This window comes from Mauremys mutica, chromosome 8 (genome assembly GCF_020497125.1).
Source record: "Mauremys mutica isolate MM-2020 ecotype Southern chromosome 8, ASM2049712v1, whole genome shotgun sequence".
Taxonomy (NCBI): domain Eukaryota; kingdom Metazoa; phylum Chordata; order Testudines; family Geoemydidae; genus Mauremys; species Mauremys mutica.
In genome coordinates, this window is record NC_059079.1 from 81,051,859 (window position 1) to 81,060,569 (window position 8,711).

Below are 8,711 nucleotides of genomic sequence, written 5' to 3' on the forward strand. Positions count from 1 at the left end.
GAGCAGACCCGGGCTGCAGCTGGCTCCATCCATCACTCCCCCCCACCCCACAGAGACCCACACAACCCTCTGTCCCCCCAAGAGTCCCGCAACGGCCCCTGTGCCCATCACCCCTCTCCAGAGAGCCCCCGCTGTGTGTCAGACAGACAACCTCCCCTCCTCCACTGCCTCCCCTGCTCCAGAGCTTCCTACAATCTCCCTCTTTGCCTCCCCCATCCCCAGCCCATGGACCAGGAGGCTCCCAGTCTATTGGCCAGCATGGTTTCATAGGCAATTTTAAAAGTCACTTGAATTGTACCTGGTTTTTTCCATTGGTCCAAAAACACATGGAAGATGTGCAGATTTTTATTTCTGTGGGCCAAACCACCCTGTGTAGAAATGTAAATGTCAGAGCTAGAAAAGCTCTGCAAGGGTAAGGATCCCTTCAGGAAATTGTCCTCAAGTTATTCATTCTTCTGGGCACTCCACTCTATTGTTTCCTCTTATAGTGATCGGTGTTTCCACCCACAGGGGAGAGGCAGAAGACTGGGTCAACCCTGCAGTGACTCTGCCTCTACTCTTGTTCTCTGTCTGCTCCCTCTACCAGCCCCTTTGGCTTTGGCTACACTTGCACTTCAAAGCGCCGCCGCGGCAGCGCTTTGAAGTGCTAAGTGTAGTCAAAGCGCCAGCGCTGGGAGAGAGCTCTCCCAGCACTGTCCGTACTCCACCTCCCTGTGGGGAATAATGTACAGCGCTGGGAGCCGTGTTCCCAGCGCTGGGGCTTTGCCCACACTGGCGCTTTGCAGCGCCGCAATTTGCAGCGCTGGAGAGGGTGTATTTTCACACCCTGCTGCAGCGCTGCAAATTTGCAAGTGTAGCCAAGGCCTTTGTCTCCCTAGGATTGCCCCTACCATTATTCCCTCTGGGTCTTTTTTCTCTGGAGCTTCTCATGAAGTAAAATCTGTCATGAAAGGTTCTTATCTCTGTAATGTATTTAATTTTGATGTATTTATTAAGTGTTAATTAATGCACTATGGGAGTCCCCTTCAGCCCTCTGTATAAATTGATCCTCTTCTTTCCATATGTTTTGTCCATAGGGTTTTCTGCAGCCCGAGGACAGCCAGCAATAACCTCTGTGCCTTTGCAATGGGGTGAGGAAAGGGGGCCATGGGTTCCCTATTTATGTGATTTGCAAGAAATATTATCATTACTCAAGGTACCAGATGTGTTTAAATGATATAAGTGCCTTGTAAAATCTCATAGCAAGCTCATTTTCATTTCTCATTAATCACATATACAGTATACACACTTTTCATTAATTACATGAGTTGAATTTATTATTATTGTTATTAGCTAAGTTACTGTTTTTTTTCAGCATGGCAAAGCATGTGTTATTTTATGGGTTGAATGACATAATACCCTCCCTCCCCAGTGTCTGTCACTAAGTGTCTGTGACCTGGCCCCAGCCCACTCCTCACCAGCTCCTGGCATTGCTCAGCGGCGGGGGCTTCAAGGAAGAGGTGGAGTGGGGGTGACGTGAGAAGAGGAGGGGCAGAGTAGGGTTGCTCGCTGCTGTCGGTGCCAGGCACCCTGCTAATCCCCAAGGCCACCCTGGACCCCGCATCCCCCTGAAGCACGGGGGCCCCCAAAGCACAGGGCCCAGGGCGGTTGCCCCAGTCTGTCCTATGGATGGGACAGATCCACTTGGGCACCACCAAAAATTATACAAACCTGCCGCCCATGGTGGTAGAATCTCCATCGTTAGAGGTTTTGAAGGCCGGACTTGACAAAGCCCTGGCTGGGATGATTTAGTTGGCGTTGGTCCTGCTTTGAGCAGGGGGTTGGACTAGATACCTCCTTATGTCCCTTCCAACCCTGATAGTCTGTGATGCTACACACACAAAACTCAGTCTACTGTCATGGGCGCCAACTTATATGGGCTTCTGGGGCTAAAGCCCCAGGAATATTCTAAGTCAGGGGCTCTGCTCTACCAATATTTGGAGCTAGATTTCTCCCCTGCTTGGAGCGCCCGCCCCCGCCTCTCACCCAGTGGTGAGCTGCAGCCGGTTCGTACCGGTTGTTAAATTTAGAAGCCCGTTTAGAACCGGTTGTTCCTGGAGGAACAACCGGTTCCAAAAGGGCTTTTAAATTTAATAAAAGCTCTAGCAGCTCCCTACCCTTCCCCCAGCCCCAGCTCACCTCACTCCGCCTCTTCTTCTGAATGCCCCTCCGGCTTCTCCTCCCCCTCCCCAGCTTCCTGCGAATCAGCTGTTCCTGGCCGGACGGCGCGGCTCCTGCCCCGGGGTCCGGCCCCCGGGCTCCGGCCGGGCGGCGCGGCTCCTGCCCCGGGGTCCGGCCCCTGGGCTCCGGCCGGGCGGCTCCGTTCCCAGCCCCGGGGTCCGGCCCCTGGGCTCCGGCCGGGCGGCTCCGTTCCCAGCCCCGGGGTCCGGCCCAGCCCCCATCTCCAGGCAACACGGTAAGGGAGCAGGGAGGGCGTGTTGGATAGGGGGCAGGGAAGTTGGGGGGTGGATTAGTGTTGGAGCGGTCAGAGGGCAGGGAACAGGGGGATTGAAAGGGGGCAAGGGTCTGGGGGGGCAGTCAGGAAGGAGCAGGGGTTGGATGGGGCGGTGGGGGGCAGTTAGGGGTAGGGATTCCAGGGACAGTCAGGGGACAGAGGAAAGGGGGGTGGATAGGGCACGGGTCCCGGGGGGGGGGGGTGTCAAGGAACATGGGGGGGTTGGATGGGGCAGGAGTCCCCCGGGGGGGGCATGATCCCCTCCTGGGGTGGGGAGGAGGGAACCGGTTGTTAGTATTAACTTTCCACAGCGAGTCCCTGCACCCCAACTCCGCAGTCAGATGTGACTCTCAGCCAGACAGTAAAACAGAAGGTTTGTTAGATGACGGGAACACAGTTTAAACAGAGCTTGTTGGTACAGAAAACAGAACCCCTCTGTCAGGTCCATCTTGGGGGGTTGGGGGGCCCAGAACCAAGTTCTGGGTCTCTCCCCATTTCCCCAGCCAGCTCCAAACTGACACTCCCTCCTCTGGCCTCTGTCTCTCTTCCGGACAAGGAGGCCACCTGATCTCTTTGTCCCCAACACCTTCAGTTGGCACCTTGCAGGGGAAACTGAGGCACCCACACAGTATTCAGAGAAAATATTAAGAACATTCCCACTTCATCACAACAGGTGCAACAAAATATAATACTGTATATTGAAGTAGGCAAGTGCTGCTTCTGACTTTCCACTTTTAATTGACCCTTGTAATCTTGTGGCACTGACGCGTTGTAGCTTCATTTTATATCGGCTTACAGGGCATTAGCGGGGGGGCCCCACCATTTTGGGCCCCACCAAAAATTATACAAACCTGCCGCCTATGTCTACTGCAGAGTCTAGCAGGTTCAACCACCGCCACACATCAGCCTCCGCAGAGGGAAGCGCGGAGAAGGACAGAAAGGACGGTCAGCTCCGACCCCCACCCGGGGAAGGGGGGCTCCGTGTGCCCAGCTCCGGCCTCTCTGGGGAAGGGCACCACCCAAACCCGCCCCAGTCCGGGGAAGCTAACGGGGGCCGCCGACACCAGCCCTCGGGGAAGAGCAGCAGCGCGCTGGCGGCAGTGACGGCACCGGGCAGCCCCCGGGACCCTCCCGCCACCAGGCCGCGGGCGGGGAACGCCGGCATCTGCCAGTGCGCGCGCGCTCCCTCCCCCGGACTCTCCCGCTTACCTGGCCCGGCCCGCGACGGGGCTTCCGGCTCCGGCTTCGCTCGCCGAGTTCAAATTCGGCTCCAGTTCCAGGCTTACCCCACAAAACTCGCGATAACTAACTCCACCCCTCCCGTAGTCCTCTTAGCGCATCAACGCGCATGCGTCCACCGACCTCGACCCCCCCCTCGCCCGGCGTGCGCGCTCCACGATGTAGGTGCGTGTACGCATGCGTAGAAGAGAGCGGTCGGCCGACGTTTTCCCACTGCGCATGTGCAAAGCACATAATTGACGTGAGCCAGCCAGCCAGCCACCCCTGAGCCTGCGCCAACCGAAGCGGCTGTCCCAGGTGGAGCAGGCAGGTTGGGGGAGCACGGCGCACTGTCCCCTTAGTGTGCCCAGGGGAGAGCAGTGTGCAGCGGTGCACTACAGCGCCCCCACCTCCCTGGAACTGCGCCCAGGCGGCTACCATGAAATATATTTTGTCCCTTTCATTCCCTCTGCTGCGCTCTGATCCTGCTTAAGCTCAATGCGGTGTTGAGCACAGCAAATGGTTCAGACTAGACGGGTGTGGATCGCAGCGGGCACCAAAGTGCCACACTATAATTCCCTCACATGGACACTGCAGTCCTGAAGTTCGTACTTCATATTAACGTAGTCCTGTTTGAAGAGCAACAAAGAATCCTGTGGCACCTTATAGACTAACAGACGTCTGTTAGTCTATAAGGTGCCACAGGATTCTTTGTTGCTTTTACAGATCCAGACTAACACGGCTACCCCTCTGATACTGTTTGAAGAGGACAGTGTGAATGTGAACTAGGAACTCTTGTTCATGCTTACAACATCCATTCACCAGGAGAAGACTTACAGCATCGCACTGCAGTCTGTAGCCCCATGGTCCAAACTGCAGGACTATGTAAACTTGCTAAAGTTTTAGTTTTGAAACTGACAAGAGCCATGGGTCAAGTCTCATTGAAAGTTACCAGGAAGTAGGCTAAGTGTTTAAGTAACTGTAGCCATGTGGCCCCATCACAGCTACCCTGGTGGTCTCATGGCAGCCCTACCTGTAGTCCCTCACCTCAATTTCCCTTCTTAGATCCCCAAACAAACTCAACACGTTTTTTTCCAGTCAATCACAAGAGCCCTGCTTAGGGTCTCATTTATTAAGTTCTAAACAAAACGCAAGTCTTCCCTACACCTGCATACTGGTCAGAGTCCCTCCTGTCATAACAGGCTACTCCCAGCCCTTCTTAGCTGGAGTATTTCCCCTGGCCTCAGGGTCTTCCTAACAGGGGTCTCTCATTCGCTGCAGTCTCACTCCAACACCCTAAGCTGCCCCCTTAATAGAACCACCTTCTGCTCTTTAAAGGAAATAGCCTGATTCCCCTGCAGTAGGGCTCATACATTACTCCTAGGGAAATTCTGCACCACTGCGCATATGCAGAATTTATGTCCCCTGCAGATTTATTTGCTTCCCACCAGAAAAATGACTTTCTGGTAGAGAACCAAAGGGAAGCTACAAGTGTGGTCATGTGCAGGGCCGGCTCCAGAGCCCAGCGGGGCAAGCACCCGCCTGGGGCGGCCCTTTCCCGGGGGGGCGGCAGGCTGGGCCGGTGGACCTGCCGCAGGCATGACTGCGGAGGGAACGCTGGTCCCGTGGCTCGGCCGGACCTCCCGCAGGCATGCCTGCGGCAGCTCAACCGGAGCCGCCGGACCAGCGAACCGCCCGCAGCTGCGGGAGGTCCAGCCGAGCTGCGCGACCAGCGGACCCTCCGCAGTCATGCCCGCGGGAGGTCCGCTGCTCCCGCGGCTCGGGGGGGTGCCTCCCGGGCATGACTGCTTGGGGCGGCCAAAAAGGTAGAGCCGCCCCTGGTCATGTGGCCCTCCCCAGCAGTATGTTTCAGGTGCCCAGGGCAGCCAGCAGAGAGATAAATCACTGTGGGGCAGGAAGTGGGACTGGGGAAGACCCAGCTGGTGGCTCCTATCCTGCACCAGGCTCAGCTGCTAGTCACGGGTGGACTGGGGAGGACAGGTCTTCCTCTTTTTTTGTCTCCTGGCTGCAGGAAGCTCTGCAAACTCCACACACACAGATACTTTCTGCACATATCACTCCCCAGCTGCATGGGGAGGGATCCCTGTACAGAGAACTGTACCTGCTATCTGCCTAGCCCCCGTGCATCCAGACTCCCTCATGCCCAGATCCTCCTGCTGAGCCTCACTCCCTCACACTCAGAAGCCCCCTAATGAGCCCCACTTCCCCTGTACTACCCCACCAAGCCCCAACCAGCTTCACCCGGATCCCCACCCCACTGAGGCCCCCTCCCCCAGCATCTGGATCCCCCACTAAGTTCTCCACACCCAGATACCTGCTGAGCTCTGTCCCCCCATACCCAGACCCCCCCACTGAGCCCCAACCACCTTCACCTGGACTCCCCTGCAGAGTTCCATTACCGTTACAACCAGAACTCTCCCCATGATAAGCCCCACAATACACCACACAGACCCTTCTCAACCCACACCTAGATCCCCCCACACTTGGATCCTGCTTTGCGGCGCTTGCATGCCCACATGGAGGGGCAGGGCCCTGGGGTGTTTCTGGGGCAGGCCTGTGCTACCACTGCCATGCTGGAGCCTCCACATTTATTTGACAAATACAATTTGCAAAATTTTAAAACACTGTGTGCAGAATTTTGTGTGTGTGTGTGTGTGTGTGTGCAGAATGCCCTCAGAAGTATCATACTGTTATCAGACTTGGCTTGCCCCCAGGATCTCCAGCCCAAGGACAAGCCATCCTATTACAGTCATTTTGGAAAATGATACTTCTTTTCCTAAGTTTCTCTGGCACTTTTGGAAATATCATCAAAAACAAAAATTTTGGGAATGACAAGGTGTGACAGTGCTGCCCGTGGGAGCCAGCTGAGGTCACTTAAAGTGAACTGCAAACAAAACAGGGCAGACAAACCCCAGAAGCAAGATTTAGCAAGCCAGCACAAAACAGCTTTTAATAGTACCTCACTGGTTACTTAGAAGTTCAAACACTGCAGTTCCCTTAAAGTGCCCAGCCTCAGGCCTCCATCCAGACACACACGTCAGATATGATCATCATATCTCATCATATAAAAGAAAGGTTCTTCCAATCCCAAAGGATCAGTCACGGACCCAGGTCCAATTATAACTCAGATCTTACCCAAAATATACGCTTAGAGTCAATTCTTATTAACTAAGCTAAAATTTATTTAAAAAGAAAAGAGAGAGAGAGAGAGAGTTGGTTAAAAGATCAATATACATACAGACTTGAATTCAATTCTTGAGGTTCCGAAAAGCTTGTAGTTGCCAAAAGTCCTTTTAGAAATAGTCCATAGGTTATAGTCCTGGGGATCTTAATCTTTATGGCTTGAAACCCAAAACAGATCTAAGATGAAGCAGGATTGTGTCCCAGGGTTCTTATACATTTCCAGCAGCCTTTTGGCCTGAGAGAACAATAGGCTTAACTTTTCTTCTCCCAAACATCCTGGCAATTAGCACAGGGTAATTTATCCATTAAACAGTTCAGATACAGGTTACCCCAACCTTCAAAGAGACATATAGACAATAATACTATTTCACTCAAGTATCTTCCTAAATGTTAATATTCCTTTTTTGATCTTTGAATCAAAGCTATAGCAATAGACAAGACTTGTTTGCTTACATCCCAAGACCTGAGCAAACACCTACCCTTCTACCTCTAACAATGCAGACTTGCATTTCAAAGCTCTATTCATTTACATATTTTTCTAACCAGTCTCTAAAGTTCAGCCATGGGTCAGGTCAGTCTGTGAGGTAATGAACTCTTCTGGCCCTGTCACCTTTCAATGAGATATTATATTACATTCATAATGTCACACAAGGAAAGGGGTTTTGGCATTTTAAAGGAGAGGGCAACAGAAATTCTTGTGTGTGCCATGTTCAGAATCAGGATTGGTTGAAGTACAAAGATAGCTGTGCATCGAAGAGAGTGGAAGAGGAGTCTCTCATATCACAGCACTGGTGACTAGAAAGGTTAGAGAGCAGCAGACATTTAATAGACCACTTTTTGCATCCCCCACAAAAATACAAGAATAAAAGAACCCTAATATCTGGAAGTATCTTAGCATAATTTCTGGCTTGACAAAATATGCATATTGATGTAAAGTGTCTTGCAATACTGTGAATGCCAAACTGTAAATGGACACTAGTCTGTTATTTGTGACCAACTGGACAAAAAATAAATTCGGCAGCCTTAAGATGCAAAGCCACAAAGCAATTTGGAAAGCATTATTAGCACATGGTTAGAAATGCTAGAGAGAGTGCCAGTAAAAAGCCAAAACAAGGTGTTAAATTTTACTCTACTAAAGCAAAGGTTTTAGTAGAAATTGCATTAACAAGTTAAATTTAGACTATTCTAGAGAGGCAGGGTGGACAGGTTAATTAAAATGGGAGCTAAGAGCCAAAAAATTCTCTGTTCTAATCCTGTTCTGCCATGTTCACTGTATAAGCAATTGCTCTTAATGCCCATTGCTCAACTTCCTTGTCATAAAACAGGGGTAACAGTTCCTTACTTATCTATCAGATGAATTATAAATATTTGCCAATATTAGTACATCTTGGAAAATACAAAGTACTTTGCAAAGGCTAAGTATTATTTTAATAGCCCATTAGAGTAACTGTGCACTAAATATGTTTTATGTTTTAACAAAACACATTTAGTGCACTGTTTCGCTAATGTAACTGAGGCAAAACAGTAGCATGTATTTTAGAAAAAGTCATTCTAAGATTACGTAAAGCCAGTCTGCTGCCTTAGATATCCATTAAAGACATGAGTCAGAAAATTTAAGCGGCTGGAAAATCTCCAAACAATCTTCTCTATTGCTCATATCATTTGTGTATACTCAAGACAAATGAAGGAATAATTTGTACCAAGTATAAAGTGACCAGACAATTTTTAGATGTAAAATATTTCCCTATTAGCCACCTCAGAATTGGTTATCCTTGCTACAGCATTTTAAGACACT

General features: G+C 51.2%; 1 protein-coding gene across 4 annotated transcripts in view; it reads right to left on the reverse strand.

Annotated features, from left to right (window-relative positions):
* SPDL1 (spindle apparatus coiled-coil protein 1) overlaps positions 1-3,824 on the reverse strand; it is a 56,859-nt gene extending 53,035 nt beyond the window's left edge. The window contains exon 1 of one of the 4 annotated variants that reach the window (XM_045028596.1): positions 3,346-3,475. The gene's annotated coding sequence lies outside the window, so the exon portion shown is untranslated. Of the gene's footprint in view, positions 1-3,345; positions 3,484-3,702 lie in introns of those variants that run through there. The other 3 variants (XM_045028594.1, XM_045028595.1, XM_045028592.1) reach the window with 3 other exon arrangements.
* Between the last annotated feature and the right edge of the window lie 4,887 nt (positions 3,825-8,711).